This window comes from Macrosteles quadrilineatus, unplaced genomic scaffold, assembly GCF_028750875.1.
Source record: "Macrosteles quadrilineatus isolate MER2022 unplaced genomic scaffold, UCM_ALF_1.0 Scaffold_3__2_contigs__length_128488019, whole genome shotgun sequence".
Taxonomy (NCBI): Eukaryota; Metazoa; Arthropoda; class Insecta; order Hemiptera; family Cicadellidae; genus Macrosteles; species Macrosteles quadrilineatus.
Window position 1 is genome coordinate 107824446 of NW_026542596.1, and position 20289 is coordinate 107844734.

The following is a 20289-nucleotide window of genomic DNA, read 5'->3' on the forward strand; positions in this document are numbered from 1 at the left end:
TTGTATAAGCTAACTCTATGACAAAGAATAACCCATCCCTATACCGATTGTGAATACGTGTCTAGGGAATGCGTGACAACAACAAATCAGAGTGTTTCAAGCCCAATATATATCAAACATAGTTGTAGAATAGTATTAATGCTTAACGTTTGTTGTATACAGTGTTATTTACACATTTAACTATAAAGTGGGTTGTAGCAAGTATAGATGGTTGCCTATATAAATGAAGCCTAAGCTACTTTAAAATTTTAACAATAACATAAAATCTTAACTATCGAGCTTATTATTATATAATCCGCTGAAGACAGGCTATGTATCAAATGTTGGTCTATTGTTTTACTGTGTGGGACAAATAAATCCGCACAATACAAACTCAATTTACACTAAATATAATTTTATATAAACAGCAAATCGTTATGTTTTACCGCCACCAGCTTGTCGAAACATGATAATGAAATCAATGAATTCAATGATCAATTTCAATTTCAATGATCAATGAAATTACTTTGTAGTGGTAATCAATAGCAATGAATAGTAATCATCGATTACAACGCCATTGTTATTATTTCTCATGTACACTGTTTAAGGTTTATTTGCAATGTATATTATTCACACAAACGAATATTATTCACAACATAAGGCATAAACAATCTGATGCGTTGTGATCCAATATTTTCGTAGTTCGAACAATTTTAATGCAGGTCCCATTATGAAAATCACAAATCTTTGACATTTTTCAACATGTATATGAAAGAGTTAAAAGAAAATTTAAACAAAATAATGTATTGTGATCGACAAGTAAAGTCAATTTAAAACATATTTCTTTGTAACAGAGTAATAGTTAAATACTACTAAAAGCATATCAACATTTCCCTACATTTCATAAGTAGTTTTACTTACATGGCTAATTTATATAATTTGTTTAACCACTTAAAGACAATTTTTATAACATGACAACCTTTAAAAAATAATCTTTTTTACCTGTCACAGTATTTCTAAATAACTAACTTAATTTAAATGTGTGTCTAAATAATTAACTACATATATATATTTTACCGAATGTAAGTGCTATGTTTGCAATGTCAATCAAGCCAATAACTGATAGCACAGTTAGATAGTTTATGTAATGCCGAGCTATTAGTGTAGGAGGCCACGTGGTTTGGCCATCGATCCGTGGTTATGTCCTGGGCTAAACCCTCTTAATAACCCGACCCAGTTATAGAGGCTTACTCTGGCTTCTGATGCATGCTGATTAAAATACGAAACATCGATACAGACAAAGAATGTTTTGTACTATTGTAAAGATTTTACGAATTTTATATTTTAAAGTTTTGCCATTTAGTAAAGCAGTAAACTTATTAGTTTTGTCAAATCTTGATGTACCTGCAACCACTGTGAGCTCTCTGTATTGGCTCTTCATAGTTCGATCCTATGTAAAGATAATCAGAGTGCCTACGTCACAACCAAGGTTATACAAGGGATCGAACCACGTGGCCCGGTCTCATTTGGTCAGTGTAGTAGTCTTTTATAATGTGAAATTGCTTAGTGCACATATTCCCCTTTGTGGGTGAGTCCTAGCTATAATTTTTATAATTTTATCCTATTCATTGTCGTGAGTACGGAGAGTGCAGGCAGGCAGTGGTCTTTTTATTTAATCATTTTCAGCTTTATGTAAGAATATAATTTGGCCCTTCAGGCAACTAAAAATATCTTTCGTTTTTAGGGTTCAACTACCAGTGAGGAAAAATTCAATAAATGGGAATTAAATCTAAAAGACTATTAATTATTTACATGAACCAAAACCTGCATAGTTAAATTTCTGTGTGAATACAACTATCCAAGAACACTCAAAAGTTTGTACGGGTTTGAAAAGACATTTTAAAGTAAAACGGTACACTATTGACCAAAAACATTCATTCAAGTTTTAAATTAATCATAGTGTCTTTACTGGTTGACTTTTGTTTTTCTACAAAGATATCATTCGTGTGAATTAGTTTTGATTGAAAGCAGTGATCGACTATAAAAATCACATTTTGTAAAATTTTCTAAACAAATGCAATTTGGATTGATTGGATCATAGGTAAGTGTGACAATAAACGATTTATCTAAAAAGTTGTGTGTTGAGAATATATAATCTGCTTACTTATGCAAGCGAAAATATGAAACTCTTCTAGGATAGAGGAATATTATTTTGTAGTAGTTCTAATTGGTAATTCGGGGGAGCGAGCTGGCGTAGTGGTTAGAGCGCGGGACTTCAGTCCCTGAGGTCCCGGGTTCGATCCCCGTCAAGTCACCAATGGATTTTATCTCAGTGATAATGCCGTAACCCCTAGGTCTAGCCTGAAGTAATGTGAAAAACAATCCCAGGTTCGTGTCTAGCGTCCTAGGACAAACAAGTGGTAGTTCGAGAAAAAATTCTTTAACTTAGGAATTAAGTCACATATTTAGTAAAACTGCGTATCTTTTGCTCCGAGTTTGTATGCCCCATATCACCATTTGCCTATATCTGTATGGGCTATTAATTAACATTCCTGTCTAAGGAACATGTCGGCCTTAGTCAATAAAGACTACAAGATCGCGCCACTCATCCTACCTCATCTCCATTCATACTTGGCTTAAAATACCTACTTTCGTATGGTTGTCATTTCAGTTAAAATTATTAAAGTGTGTCTAAGTGTGTATGTGTGTGTAATGCGGCTTTACTGTGAATCACACAACCCCTCCAAGAAACAAAACATGGTTGTTTACATACAGGGAGTTAACGCGCCATGAGAGTTATATGTTTTATTACCAAACAATAATAATGAGACATCGTAAGTTTTACAATAAGAAGTAATGTTTAATAAACTTTTTAAAGCCAATGAAAGTGTTATTTCAGTGGTCAAAGATAACCAAATTACCAAAAATGTGGATAAGTCACAACAATTACTTCAAAATATAAAATAAAACATCGTAACAAAACATTTACATCTCGATTTTATTTCAATTTTTTTTTTCTAACCATGAAAAACTATTAAAAGCTTATCGCAAAGGTATAAAACACAGCTAAATAGGGAAATGTTGAAATTGATACTTATAGTCCATGCGATAAAAGATGTGCAATGAAAATACATGAGGTGTAATTAAACCATTGTTTATTGGCTATCAGCTGATAGCTAAAACGGATGTTGCAAATTTATACCACAATAGGCATCGATTCATCTAAGTATATGGAACGATTTGGGGGCACAGATTAAATTGCTTAAAACTTATCTGATTATTTGGATAATGTATCTATATGATTAAAGATTAATTATAATTATTTAGGTAAATCATGCACAATGTGAATTTCAGTAAAAAAATTAACTGCAACTAATCAGTCGGGAGATTGTCAATTTGGCATACACAGTCTACCTGATTAACTATTTTGACCATATATTTAAATTCTAACATAATCAGCTGAGTTGAAAAGAAAAAATAAGAGTAAACTTCACAGGGTTTCGTAGCTAAACATTTGTTATTGTACAATATTACTATTTGACAATGTTCAAAGTTCTTATCTTTTACCCTTATTGGGTGTTAGTAAAATTATGTTCTATCATAAGCTTTCAGTATCTATTAACAAATATAAGTGTAAATTGTCAAAAACTAAAATTATTGTTAGAACAAGTTGAATGTCATTCCTACTACAAAAGTCTTTGAGTACAAAAACAATTTAGAACACTATTCATCAGAAAAAAAAAACAACTACTCAACACAATTACTCATACAACGGCTATTTAAAATTTGCAGATTAACTTGCTTAGTACATTTTTTTAAATATTTACTTACACTTTTCATTAATGTTACATTCATCGATGAAGAACAGTGGTTAGTTTAAAGCAAATAGAAAAAAGAAAATAGTATTAAATGAACTAAATGGTGGGTTAGTTTTTTTTTAACTGAATCATAAAAAAAACTATGATTTAAGGCACATCTACCCGTTCAGATTAGAGATTAAGGTGAACCTGTTAGCTATGAACATTAAATGTAATAGGTCGTTTTTATTTGTTGTTAATTTGAGGGATTTGAACCTGGGACTTCGACAACCGAAGTCTCTACCACTAGACCAGTTCGCTCTCCTCAAATGTAAAAGGTAGTAAGGCAGGGTGGCCAAAAAGTTACTTTGCTAGTGTACAAAAGTTATTAAATAGTCTCTGAAACTTTTAAAAATGTTTTACATTAATCTTGTAGCTAGATTTTCACGGACCACCTTATATTGTACATTATTTGGTTTATGAAAAAAGCTACTTTAACTAGGTTAAAAATATTTATTATTCTTTACCTCATATACGTTCAACAACGTATAAATACAAAGATATTAAATAACATTGACATATTTCGAATTATATGTTGACCAGCAATTAAATATAACCGCTAGATTGGACACATATTTTTTGATTGAATAAGGAAATTCAGGAGAAATAAATTAACGCAGAATAAATTTTAAATTAAAGTTGTTTTAAGGCTATAAGATTTAAAACACAATTATTGGAAATAGACTGTTGGATGATTTGATTGGATTAAATTACATTGCGTTTGTGGAGGCTAAAATTAATTTATTGTTCTCGGAACTATTCCATAGCTGTTCATCAAAGGATTAAGTTCGATTGTATTCATTTTTAGATGGTCTTTTTATACTTTTATTTTTATACCAAAATCACAATCTGGGTGTTGTATTGGTTTTAAAACAATACATTGAATATAATTAAACAATACATTTTTAACACCCTTTTTTATCGGTAACCTAACCCTATGCCTAAACCTACCGAGATAAAATAATACATTGGGAACTTTAACATTTTATAAACAGGTTAGCATTCATTAATCATGTAGAATTCATCATCTTTGAGGTTTGTAATTGTTTAAACCTGAAAGGCTATTTTGCTTGCACGTGCTTTAAATGTAAAAGGGATATCTAATAAACGTATCTGTGACATTAATTATATATTTTGTTGACAAATTAAATTCAAAATCGGAATATTCGCAAAACATATTTTTAGTGGTGTATTAACAATGATCAGCCTGGAGAGATTTGTTTGTTTGATTGTTTTGTTAAGAAAATTGTTTTATAGCGAATTTTCAAAACCAATTTATTTCTCCTTCATGCATAGGCTCCAATACCAAGCCAATCGAAAGAAATTAGAGTGTGCAATTTAAAGGAATTGAGGGATGGCAGTTTCGACTCCCTTTATTAATAATTTACAATTTAAAGTTACAATTTATAACTTTTAATATTAATTAAAATATATTTTAATTACAGTCTAATGGATTGAATAGTTAATAATATGGTGAATACATTTTTACCAATACCACAAGGAATAATGTGCCCATATTTTTGTAATTATATGGGCACATTCAATAAAAGAAAATGTATTCCTTGTAAATAATAAAAATATACTTTATAAAATAAACCGGAAATATGGAATACATATTATATTCATTGACACAAAACAAAATCTTCTCTTAAATTTGTGACACGATTTGACTACCGCAAAAACACTTTAAACCATTATAAAACTGTAATATTAAATATATATTATATTCAATGACACAAATCAAAATGTTCTCTTAAATTTGTGTTAAGATTTGACTACCTTAAAAACAACTTTAAGGTATAGAGCTAATTTGAAATTGGAAGATTTTGAAAGGTACTTATTTTATGAGCGTTATTAAAAATTATAGTGCTGAGCAAAGAAAGTGCGCACTCATTTACTTGAGTTTTAATTAAGCTGGGTTTATGAGGCTGATACATTTTACAAGCCTTTCCGAGCAGAATAAACACCCTTAATAAAGTTAATCGACTCTTTATACATAAATTTAATTACTTTTCCTTGCGGCATTCCACGCCACTGAACAATACCTGATTGCATAAAGCTTCGTGTTTGAAGTCTTATATTCAACTTAAAATCAAAGAATTAAGTCCAACAAGAATTATTAAGTTTAATAATTATGAAATTTTTTATTTAAAATACTCTTTATATAAATTTACTTTTAAGTATACTTTTTAAAACATAAAACGAATTATATTATTGTAAAACGAAAAAAAAAACTATATTCTTGCAACGCTGACAAAACTAAAACCAAGCTTGTGTAGGGAAATATTTTGAAACAATACAAAATCTAAACATACCTATCTAGCATTAATTTATAATTCAAATTTGTTATTAAATGCATTGCATCTATGCTAAACCAACTGATGGCATTCATCACAACTAATTTAAGGCAGATGTGTTTATAATTTGATTAAGTTTTATGTTATAAGTAATGAGTATATGTTACAATTGGGGTTTAATACACCTGGCGTGATTCATGATAGTTAACTAAAGTTTTGTATTAAGGACAGAACGCAATCATAAACGGTTCCACGATGACTCCGGTTTAAACAAAGATGTTATAGGTTCCATAATGCTTAATTTCATACAGTATTTTATTATGTGCAACACAAAAGTCCATAAACCGAGGTAAGTATTACTCCCTGGTATATTTAAGACGGATTAAAGTCTTTGGCTAAGTGTACCTTTTAGCAGCGCCTCGAATTTATAAAAATAAAAGCTCATTACGCGGTAAAAGGTACGTTTTTTATAAATGGAAATTCGCTTAGTCTGCAGGTTTGCTGCGGCGGAGGTATTTATATAATGTTCGGTTGAATATTTAGAGCTAAATTAAAGTTTAAGTAAGACTTCGTTGCTTATAATACTAGTTTCGATTAAATTTAATTACCTTACGGCTTTTATGAAGGTAGTTATGCAATAAAAAGAAAGTTAATATCCTTTAAGAAACCTTTTCTTTTTCTGGTTTCCTATTTCGGCTACAGCTCCAAATTCGATGGGTGTGGGATCTATCACATAGCTAAAGAACTGGAAATTGAATATGGGAACTTTGGACAGAAGTCCTCTACTCCAACTAAAAGAACAGTCACTTCTAGGTAACAACTAGAAATTAAGATTCATTTGAAACAAATCTTTTGGTATGTATACAAAAGTAATTAATTAAATATTTCAACACAATATAACAATATAACCACAAATTGAAAACAAGCACATATGAACAATGCTAATTAAAAACAAATTTTGTCAACATACATTTTTCACTACTTATAAACCTATTAGGCCAAATAGCATATTCACTTGGTCATGAAGGAGTCATAAATTCGACCTCACATGCGGACGTGTAGGTCTGCCGAGCCTAATACCTTCCAATAACCATTCCATACGTTTTCTACTTGAATACTAAAATACGAACGTATAGACACTGTCACATATAACGACCAAATGCTTTGTTAAATTTATGTTATGTACGTTTAACAAGGCCAAACAAAAAACTAAGGTAAAAATGTGACCAATTACCGGATTTTAAGGTGGATTAGTTCAAGTTATTGTTGGTTACCTGCTTTACTTTCAGGGGGCCATCTACCCGAATATAAAAATAAGCCAAATTTACTTGTATTCTAATACTTGTATGAATAAAAGTTTAGTGAGACTAAAGAAAAAAGTTTGTCTTTAAGTTCAGCTACTACCTTTGCAGCACCTACCTAAATCTTTATGCAGTCTGGTCATGAGCAACCACCCTGAGCATATACACTTTATGGAACGGGTGAGACATTATAATAGCTGCTGACATGACATTGATTTTAGCGAAACAGGCTGTAGCTGAATTGCTACCTGAAGGCTGTCGTCTGTTTCAACTAATCTGAAAGTTTCCGTAGCGAAGCACGGGTATTCCGCTAGTATCATTCCTAAATCATGGTATAGAGTGAAGGGTGTACGCCCTACGTACTAGATCAAGAAATAAACAAAAAACATATTTTCATGCTATATTTATTACTAAAATTGTTTAAAAAGTGTACTAGAGTAACTAAGCAACAAAAAAATTTAATGAAAACAATTTTTATAAATTTTCATTTTTTTTAAAGGGACCCTTAAAATGAAAATTAATACATTTATAAGTTAAATAAAATAAGAGTTTAAGTTTGTATAAACTTTTTTTAACTAAGTTTACATTCATATTTTTACTATCATAGTAACCAAATAAACAAAAAAAGAAAATGCTAATCACGGCTGTCTAAGGACATTGCAGTAGAAACACCAATACCCAACATTATAGAACAAAGAAATATAAAACAAATTTTATCATATTCATATTTATAATTTGTCAAATACGGTAGTTTACTAACTTCATAGGTATATAATAAAAATATATGGCATAAACAATCTTAGTTTGATACTATTGGACAGAAGTTGAGGTTAGTTTTAAAGTAACCAAACGGAAAATGTAATTATAAAACCTCTTTGCCTGATAAGAAGTGTTTTGAATGCGACTTTGAGGCCAAGACGAGTTGCTACAATGCGTTGGGTTTTAATTAGAGAGAGTAGCTTCGTCTCTTACATTCGACCAACAAATAACACAATATTTTGCCTACCTTTTACTCTTTTGATAACTAACTGATAACTAAAAATTATAGGTGTCCAGTTTTCTGATAATATTAAAAGGGTGAATATTACTAAGTCATAATTTTGGCATTTAATTCCCTTATAAGAATTTTGCATGTTTATAGAAATTTATTAACTCAATATTGTATATGAAATCACCATAAGATTTCACAAAAAAAAATTAATTATTAATATTTTCGGTGTAAAAAAATTGCTTGGTGAAAATCATATAAAAATGGCTTACAGCAACTACTTTTGGTACCAATTTGGTGTTAATTTGAGAGAGAATAGGAACACATTACGTATAAAAAAAACACAATATAGTAAAAAATTGAAGTGAAAAACAAACGAGGCAAAAACACATGACAGGTTGCCATAAACATAATATTACGAATAGCCTGTCCTAATTAATTGACATGATTTTCATCAATTACTTAGAACCCCGTTTATTTAAAAATGGATTTAGGCCTAAAATTTTTGAGTGATCAAAAAATGGCCAAACATGTTAGGAGTCTAATGTATCCGTGTGATTTGACTTTAACAGATTACTGTAGTGGTGTTTAATGAATATTTAGGTATGAAATAACATTGATGCAGATATGTTAATAATGAATATTGTTAACTGTTACAGACCATTTGTCCTAGAAAATGTATAAATAAGCAGTTTTTAAGCGAGTTTTAATCTATAATTCACAGTGTAAATTTACTTCTAAGTTTCAAGTTTACCTGAGCCCATTATCAGTAACACCTGGGACTGTGGTATGGTGGTCAGCACTCTGAGATATTTATGACACCGATTTACCCGCGTTTTATGACCAGCTTAGTCCATTGCACTTACTTTATGTTTAAAGATATTCTCAGAGCTCATATATCACATTTTAAAACTTTCTTTTGGTTCAGGATGCACTTAAATTTATTTATATTAGGTGCACTACATTGTCACAAGAACATTTTCTCCCTTAGAAAGAAATATATCAGTTATTGTGATCAATATCACTATTTACATCTACCTTTCATTAATCTCCTAAAATGCCATTATCACCGTAAAAGATGTAATAGTATTAAATTTTGTAACCAATTATAATACAAACATGATATTGTAGTTGTAGTAGTTGATATATGTTACGTTTCGAAATTTCTGCCATTGGATTGTTAAAATAACACATAAAAATAGACTTAAATTTTTAATTTTACTGACTACAGTCTTGAACAAAATAATGCACCTTAAGGTTAAAAATAATTAAAATTCCCAACTTAAATATTAACAATTTTTAAACATAAAAACTTTGGTAAAATAACTTCACCAAGAAACAACGTTACAGCTCGATCGGAGGTCAGAAATGTCGTGATCGGCAGCAGTAAAACTTATCAATGATTCGGTCACGAGTTTGACTGAGACAATTAACAGTTCTGACTTATGTCTTGACGATTAAGTTTGTAAGAACCTTGTCAGAATTATTTTTTATTCACTTCCTAAATGTAACCATGCCATTGTTTCAATAAATATGCCTATGGAATTTTAGACTATAGTAACTAATTTTTATATCCACAATTTTTAATAGTGCATCAAATAATAATTTATGATCTCCTAAGTTTTTGGAAACTGTTTCATTTATCAATTTACAAACTGTGTAATCATTTTACATTAAAATAAATAATTGTGTGTGGCGACTTGACGAATTGAGAACATAATTATGAAAAATAACTATAGAAATCAAAAAGTCATAAGAAATATAAATACAATTTTACTATTACTATTTTCATTACTATTTTATTCGATAATTTGTTTAGTTGCTTTTTGATTGAAAAATATTTTGCCCATAGTTATTATAAATCTGTATGTAAAATATAGTGTTAAATTCTGATATAAATGGTATTCTGAGGCCAAAAAAGTAAAAACATTTTAAAATAATCTTACGTTTTAAATAACGAAATTAATAAATTTAATTAATTAATTAATTCTAAAAAAAGTTTAATATTTAAGATGAAATTACTAGTTGTAGGGGTTTGTTGCTCAGGCGAGCTTATTTAAAGCATCATAAACTGCACTTAATTAAAAGTTAAGTGAAGAAGCGCGTCCTGCTCGGCAAAAAACTTGATCCTGAAGATCATAACTTGACATTATTGTAGTTTAGAAAACGTAAAAGTAATGAAAAACTAAAAGTTGCTTTACTCCTTTTAAAACAAAAATTACTGCTACTTATAGAATTCTATCTATCTATATATATAAAAGGCAAAGCCCTCACTGACTGACTCACTCACTCACTCACTCATCACTAATTCTCCCACTTCCCATTTACCTAGGAGGCTAAAATTTGGTACACCGATTCTTTAGGCATTAAATAGGAAAACTAAGTTGTTTTTATTCTGATCGGACTCTCGGGCTCCACCCCAGTGGCTCTGGAGTTTACCATGTTAACCTTATGAGTACTCATATTTAAATGGAATAAATGAATCTTAACAGCTGTTTCAATTAAACAAATTCGTTCTGTTCTATGATGTTCAATAGCATTAAAGTTACAAGGATTACCAACAGGGTACAGCACTATTATTTTTTTATTTTATGACAACAACTAATTTGCAACCAAAATGTGAGTGAGCGTAGTGAACGAGCTAACCTAAAGGCAAGTGAGCGCAGCGAACGTGCTCACACCTAAAGGTGAGTGAGCGTAGCGAACGAACTTCAACCAGGACGTGATTGAGCCAAGCGAACAAGCTGACTTATAAAGTTGACGGGGCGTAGCCCGTGGGTACAGCTAGTTTGTTATATTTTTGACCACCAATAACATTAAGTTCATGGCTTGCATTAGTATCGTGTTTGAAGAAAAATGATACTCATAGCTGCGGCATTTCAGCTTTCCATAACGAGCATAACTGTAAAAATGATATTTTTTCATTATTTTACTATTTTTAGTTAAAAATTCATCTACACGTCAAGGCATTAATTGCACAAATTCTTACAAAGCTTTAGCCGGGCTTTTAAGATGCTCGAACAATTTACTGCTAGCTACTTTAAATGCCATTCTCTGAATTTTAAGCAAGCTATATCATTAAACTATCAAAATATACTCACAGTTACTTGTGCATAAGTGACGAGTACCGTACAACTTTGTTGTTAAATTTGGTGGAATTGGTTATTTAGTTACCTTTGCACTTGCATTCAAATCGCCTGCACTTTTACTCTGTATGCTAAAAAGCGAGATAACTCCCTCAATGCACTCAAGCCTTTGACTTTCTCATCTAGATATTCAACACAATTTATTTTCGTTGGTCAACTGTTTGGAATTATACTAAACTCGTAGTCTCGTTATTGGACCCATTAAATAAAATTATACACGAGCCTAATAACCATTGCGTGGTCACAGGCAGTAAAGTAAGGTACGTATCAAGACGGAGTAATGCCGTTTTAACAGTCAAAGCAGCATATTTAGTCGGATACGCCATGAATTGAATAACAAATCTGCAATTTTAATAACTTTTGTGGCTTTGTTATAGCAAAAAAAGGATATGTCGTGTCAGAACAAAATACATTGTTCCCAAGTCTCTATGTAACAGGTTAAAATACTCGTGATTTTTATATTGGTCACTTATTCCCAGTTGTTTTGTCGTAAAATTAGTTTTGTTACTCTCAATAATATTTTTTTCTAAAAAATATTATTTGCTACACCATGTTTTGTTGTCTTTTTAGTCGTTTTAAGCAAATATTTACACCATACTCAACACTGCGTAGTAACAAATGCGTAGCTAAATTTCATAATATGTTGCACAGAAAAGATTAAATTGTAATAAGACTCATTTTATAGATAAAAACTATTATTATTGGTTCCTTTAAATATATAAAAAGTACGTATGGGTGAAAGAGAATTAGGTTTTAGAAACTACTAAACATTTCATTCAATTTGATAAATATTTACTTGTACATCTTTTTAATTTATTGGGGCGTGTCTAAGCTTGAGTTTTGACTACAGAACTTCTATCCTATATGTTACCATGGGCACACTTCTTCCAATGACAAAAAGCTTTTAGACAAGTGATATTGTTATTCGAGTTGTTATTTGATGGTTCAAAACCTAAACTTAGCCTGCAGGTAAATCCATCAGAAAATGGTCCCAGCTGTCCTTTATATCTACGCTTTATGAATGTTCTTAGCAAAGAAAATTAGTCAATCGTAACCAGAAATGAAGGTATCATCTCATCTGTCCAACGCTCACGATTCACTCAAATGAATTTCATACGCAACTTGAACTTGGTGTGGGCGTCAAACAAATCATATCTAATCTAAGATGTATAAAATTCTCTAGTAAGTTGAACCATCTCCGGACTGGAGAAGTATTTTGAAAATTCTTTCAATGAGTTGTGTCTTCGAATAAAATAAGCATGATAATTTACAACCTAAGAAAAAAACAGTAAAATAAAATATCTAACAGAATTTTAATGTAACTTAAGTTTACACAACCAGTCACATAGAAAGAGTCGTATAAGACGTGTAGACCGTCACTTGTACAACAGTTGGGTCACGTCATATATTCACTTGGTCATGAAGAAGTCATAAATAATACGCTCTCACGTGTGTCGTACATATCTGACCTAACTGAATCTGACTACGGCTCTTAACTGAATACCGAAAAGTGTGAAAACAGTACAGCCTTTTACACCGAAATGTTGGTTGGAACTTAGTAAAAAACACTAAAAAGTTGCATACATAGTTTGCCGTGTTAAAACTTGATTTATTGTATGTATTAACACAGCTAGGTTGAAATATTTTTAATAGATACATTGCGATGTAATATTAGGTCATCTTACACTTTGTGGTATTTACTTTCCCAATGAACATAGGATTTAATGTTCTCTATTTTAAATTGCCATTTACTATAGAAACAAAATAATAATTATTAAATTATATTTTCACTTAGATTTTATTGATTGGGCGTATTATTTCCTACCTAAGAGAGGTATTTTTTATAAGGAACACATAATGTAGATGCGATACCCCCTGGTGTCTAGTGTCGATTAACTTCCACACTAGTGAGTACTACGCACACGACGTCCCGCCGTATTATATTGTATATGGTCGTACTACCCTGATAATTAGGCCGATTCATTAAAAAAAGAGGCAAAAATGTGGTTAGGATTCCACTATAAACTATAGGTCCCTTAGTAATGGGCTATTATTTAACAGCTTTGTCTAAGGAACATGTCGGCTAGAAAGTCATTAGTCATTAAAAAAAAACTACAAGATTGTGCCACTCATTCTACACTCATCTCCATTCATACTTGGCTTAAAATACCTACATTAGCATGGTTGCCATTTCTGAATAAAGTATCTAAGTAGGCTATGTTTTTAGTGTAAGTGCTCCGAATCCGCTAAAATTGCTCTGGATGTGGATTTAGATGCTAACAACATAAGCAATAAAAATTACCTAAATATTTTTAAATTTTTATCAATATACTAGTGTTTCTAAGATATTACCGTAAACACGTAATTATTTAGTGTATTTCTCAGTATTTAACATTCAAGACTGGGCAAGCAAATACTACAATATAATTTGGGGTTTTCTTATTATTTTCTGAAGCCTTAAAATATATATATATATACACAAACTAATTGTTTGCCTAATGTTTGCGTGTAATACCCAAAACTAACTTAAATTGTGCTTTTCATTATTAGGATTAGAACAAACTATTTCTGTTTCACAATTATTAATGCAACATTATCGCAAAGGTTCTCAGAGCTCCTATTTCTTGATACATAATCCTCTTTTGCGACGTAAAAGTCGTTTTAAAACATAATATTACATTCAGGAAACATAAAAAAGGACCAAAAACAAATAAGTCGTAGAAAGTTATCTCTGTTAAAACTGTAATATTTGTAATAGCCTATTTAATGGACTTATTAACTTCAAAACTATATAGCTATTCGTTTTCAAGGCAGGTATTCTTATAAACAACAAACTAGGACTCTACCCGCACACGACATGTCGTGGGTGAGGTCAGATTTTCGACTTTGCACGCTTTAGGAAAGTGATTCAATCCGAGCTAGGCTTCACTTCACACAAAACTACTCAGACTGTTATATAACACATGTATTCCACCGTTACATACTAGATGCGTTAGAGGATATTCAAACTACAATTACAGTACATACTATTATGAGCTTAGAACCGGTTTCATGGAAGGTTTAGTGACACATGAGTAAACTTGATTTAAGTTCTGAGAAAGGTGGACCCTACTTAGAGTCAAACCAGCCTTTCTATTAAAATTCCAGTACCCTATAAGCACATGAACACTACTGTACGTAAGCAAATCCCACTTATAATGTTTGTTTCTTAAGATTTAAATTAAACGTCCCAGTAACAAGAAAATAATCTTTTGCTACCTTTGTAAACAAAATGTTTTTCATCGTTTAGAATACATCTATAAACGTATTATTGAGTAAATTTCTTTACATTATTGCTGGAAACCCCACGATCGGCAAACAGTTTATTTTTACAGCAAAGTTAAACAGAGTAGCGTGATTTTCAGAGTCGCGTGTTCCTTTACAATAATTGGTCCAACAGAGGCCGCCAACTTGCCTTTATCTTGGCCTGTTTAATCCATGGAAGATTGCTTGATTTTAATTTTAAGCTTGTAGGGGCCCTACTAACTCAAAATATTACATAGTGTATTGTTTTTCTCTGGACTATTACATTGGAATCATACGAGGTTAACAATATTTGGTACAAACATAATGATTCCACTTCCTGTTTATGGTTGGTTAACTTTTTAAACCAAATAAAGTCGTTAGGTTATGAAAAATATTTTTAAGGATATAGTTAAATGAATATTAGGTTAGAAATATCATAATCTAAAGATATCAGCAAATGAGTTTAACATTTCCTCAACTTAATGCACAAATGAGAAGTAAATGAGGTTTTGACAAAGCCGGCCCGCACAACACCGCCATTGCCCTTTAAGTCTTTGCCACAATTGTAACATTTGCTTAATGTCATCCTTAGTGTTAAGGTCGACTCTAAAATAACCCAACAAAACATTTCTTAATGAGGAATTATACCAATAGAAATAGGAAGGTTTAATTGACATATGTAACAAAAAATTGCGCCCTAACAAGTATTCGTAAATGTGTGTTTTTTACCTATCGTAAGATACATCAATAATATTTTTAGTATATGCATACAATTTATGTAGTTCTGCTGTTTTAGAAAACTACAAATATTGAAAGTCTTCAAATTTATTGTCAATAGCCTTAATAGCAACATCCTAAACACACTACATCCTTAATAACCTAAACACACATCTTATAAATAAGTATATAGTAATAAAGGTTAGTTTTGAAACCTGTTGTAAACATTGGTCTGTACCTTACCTGAGCTCGTTAACTGCTTTCCAATGTTTAATGTAAATATTTGGATACATTCAACAATCAAAAGGCCACCGGTTCGATTATGAGAAAGTCATAAGCTTTTCGATGGTACGAAACCTAACCCAGCTGCCCAGCTGGCTTTATATATCCCGGCCAATGAAACAGCTGATCTGAGACAGGAACAAAGCTACATAAGCATCTCACTCCATTCTACACTCATATCCGGGTAAAATGTGCTCCTAGGTGGCGTCCCTGTTTTTATAATAGATAATTGATATTTAATACAATTTACATTCATAGATATTGCATTACGTTTTACGTCAAGAGTAAGTAGTAAAATGGGCACGTAGTTACACAAATAAGACTTTCGTTTTAAGTGGCGAAAATGCAACGAACGTTAACAAACTCGTCCTAAAACTTGTGTTGTAACGTATAAGATAATGCTATCTTACATATAAACGCGGTTTTGTTTGTCAATACAACTGCCTAATGACGTAGAGAATGTTGTGCAAAGTTACGCAGAAGAAAATAATATTTGACTCCAACATGATTTTCCTTAAAGTTAAGGGCAATAACCAACAGCGTTTTTAGAAATAGAGTAAGTGCAATGGACTAAGCTGGTCATAAAATGCGGCTAAATCGCCGTTATAAATATCCTAGTGGGTTGACCACCATACCACAGTCCCAGGTGTTACTGATAAAGGGTTCAGGTAAACTTGAAACTAAATAGTAAAATATGAACCATAAAAACAATTTCCATTAAATAATGAAACATGGATATACTATACTATGAAATAACTATAATGTAGCTAATCCCTTATTTATTGGAATCGAGTTACAGTAAGTGATATACAGGATGACAAAGCCTGGAAATGGCATAATATATTTTTAACTAAATACGTTAGAAAATTCAAACCTTACACTTAAATATATATGTTATTAATAACACAAAAACTTAATTTATATTATTGATTTACCATTTATTCATTTTATTTATTTATATTTATTTATTTTATATTGATTCCTGCAATAAATACATTATTTTATCTTGACAATAAGTGTTAAACATTGTAGCGTTTTCTTACATCTCTTTACATAATTTTGTTTAAGTTTGTATTATGATAAATATCGAAAATGAAAAAAAAAATTGTTATATCACAGCCACCTCTAATATATACACACTCTAATCCATACACCTCTAATGTATTAGAGGTGGCTGTGGTTATATTCTTTTGGTTTTCAAAAAGAGCACTAAAATTTAAAAAAAAACTGTAAATGTTGCTCTATTTCATAAAAAAAATAGTTTTTCACAACTCAATTGTCATTAAAACAGTTATAATTGTTAAATGTCTTTATAAAGAGTTTTTTTTCACTCTTTTGTGTCCATAGTAATAATACGCTTATATTGGACACTTAATGCGATTGGGAATTTCTATCACAATAGTTTCATGTGAGGATCAGATAAAGTCCTTATCGACAAAGGTGGATGAAATATCACCCTCGAGAAAAATATAGTGCGAAGCAAATCACTTCAGTAATTTACACCAAGCACTCAAGGGTTCGCTGGGTCTGCGATATAACTTAACTGAATTGCATTTACGTTTTACGCTAGTTTTTTACAGCCTTTTTTTGTTTTCCTAATTTAATGGTTTTTAATCGGCTAATATTAAACAACTGGTGTAAACATTTCTACCAAATAAGATGTGCATGCAAATAAAAGTGGTTTAGTTCTAGGTGGATATTAACCGTGGTTTTAATTTTACTGCATTTGTATGTTTATGTAGTCTGAATAATAACTAATTCAAATGTTTTGCTTTTCAGGTAAGCCATTTTTACTTGACAGCTCAACTGTGGATGTTAAGGTATTTTTAGTTTAGCTCTATATAAACATAAAAAGCTGCGTAAGGTAACATACTAGTTTACTTCCAGCTATTAGAAAGGATTTTATTGTCAAGTGACCAGAAAGTCGAGGAAACTGAGGTATAAAATCAATAAGATTGTTGTTGTTTTAAGATAAATATAGTAACTGATAAAATACCACTTAAAGAAAATATACGTGAACTTTAGTTTTCATTTAAAGTGAAATTCTTTTCGAAATCCTAATCAAGTAAATCTCAGTAAAAAAAAAAAAATAGTATAGCTGAACAGATGATGATTGTAGTAAAAAAGATGAAAAAGATATTCATATGTATTAAACTGAAAAAGGTCAACAGATTTTCATTGTTTGTGTCTTGACCTATTTGTCCTTGATCATTGGATGCTTATACAGATTCTGTCACCGTGAGAAATAAAATACATGTATTACTAGTTGTCACATACAGATTCACGTGGTATTAAAATAATTTTACATTTAAGGATTTTATACATTACTAGGGACGGGGTTTCTCCAGGAATATTCAAGCAAATAGCGTTGCCAACTACATTACTCAGGTGTGTACTTGTATATAACCAAATATAATCTGCAACAGTTGTTTGTAGTCACACGTCATTTAGTAAATACATCTCCTAAAGTATTAGTTTTAGTATTTGGAACCATAACAATTCCAAGTTATTTTCAACTATCTACCCGAATTTATGCATCTTTCTAATCCTTTAAAATATATTTAGTTATTTGCAAATGTACACATACTTTACCCACGGTATTAAATCCATTTAATAAATTATACACGGGCCTAATAACGGTCGCGTGGTAGCAGGTAGTAAAGTTAGGTACATATCAAGACGGTGGAATAATAATACCATAACAGTCAAAGTAGTGCTAGCTTAGTTGAATATGGCATGAATTGAATAATGGTGCTTCCAGTTTCCAGAATTACGAATAGAATTCTTGTTACGTCTCTATTTATAAAAATTATGATTTCCATTTGAAGATAGCTAATCCAACACGATGTTGTTCATTTTCTACATTTCACAACTTAAAAGTATTTTTCCAATCGCTAAATTGGTCAGGGAATCACTGATTTCGCCTTAAACTACATTGGCACTCGCATTCAAGTCGACGTGGTTATAACCACGCACGTAATTAATTTCATTTCATTAATTATTGAAAATCGGAATATTATTTTTTTCCGGGTGGACAGTAGTTCATTGATATAGCTCAAATACAAAATCAAACAAATAAAAAAAAATTAAATCAAATTGAAAAAGGAAATTGAACAAAACAATATTCTTACAAATTATTTTCTAAGAAGGTTATATATTTACAAAAACACAATATCCAGACAAAAAAACTTTCATATGATTGATCCCATTGATTTTATTATGATAATTTATCCATTAAACTCACTGAATGCTTTGAAAAACTATAATATCCAAACAGTGTTCTTTTGCTTTATGTGTCAATATAAAATTTACAGTCCGACTTAGTAAAAATATATTTTCCTAATGCGATAAAGACTACTTTCTGTAAGTCGGAAAATAAAAGGATACATTTATCTTCAAATTAAAATATTGATGCATGCGGTCAAATACATCATTAAAAAAATACTGTTGTATAACAAAAAGGATAGTACCCATATCAATACAAAGTTCAGTAAAATTGTCATGTAACATAAGTACTTTACACAACCAGCTACATAGAAAGAGTCGTATAAGCAAGACGTGTAGACAATCACTTGTACAACAGTTGGGTCACGTCATAGATTCACTTGGTCATGAAGAAGTCATAAATACGCCCTCACGTGTGTCGTTTATATTTGACCTAACCCGCTGCGAGAACTGATTTTATTCGTATAACTGAGCTGAATATTAATACTAAAGGTTAAGGGTTTTTTCAGCACGTGAAATTTCATAAAATAGCAATGAACCTTTTTTAAAGTTCGTCAACCAATTTTAAATACCATACATTAATATGGAACCATAATCTGTATGTTAATAGTCAGGCATTTTTTCTTGAAAACCTATTTTCTCAACTTGCGTTCCGCGCAGGGCAAATCTACGCATACTGTTAGAAAGATATTTTCTGTATATGTTGAGAATCCTAATAAATTTAAATAGGAAAAAAAACACAAAAAAAGAATTTAAATGAATGTAGCGTAACGCAGCAAAGCAATAGTCCATGACTAGAGTTCAAACCAAACGCAAAACACAATAATTTTAAGGACAAATCTTTGACCAACTTTAATTTACACCACAATTTATTTTTCATTGCCTACTCAATAGGAGTACAGAGGAAGCTAGATGTATGAGTACAGGATAACACCTAATAACCTACTACGTAGTATATACTACTAAGCTTACATATAATTAACTATTTCTAAAATTAAATTAAACGTATAACCTTGGTAATCTAACTGGGAAAGTATTTAACTGAAAACTCTTGTAAAGTGTTACTAAATAACTTCTTGATCAGCATTGTACGTGTTGTTAAATTTGCGGAAAGTAAATAAAAGAGACGTCTCATAACATTTAAAACATATATTTACGCTTATACTGTTACTCACAAGGCGGTAAATATACGAAAAAACCACTTACCATCTT

General features: G+C 30.9%; 1 protein-coding gene across 1 annotated transcript in view; it reads left to right on the forward strand.

The window, feature by feature from the left end:
- Positions 1 to 20289, forward strand: part of LOC128988764 (agrin-like) — a 510056-nt gene that overhangs the window by 519 nt on the left and 489248 nt on the right. The window lies entirely within an intron of this gene.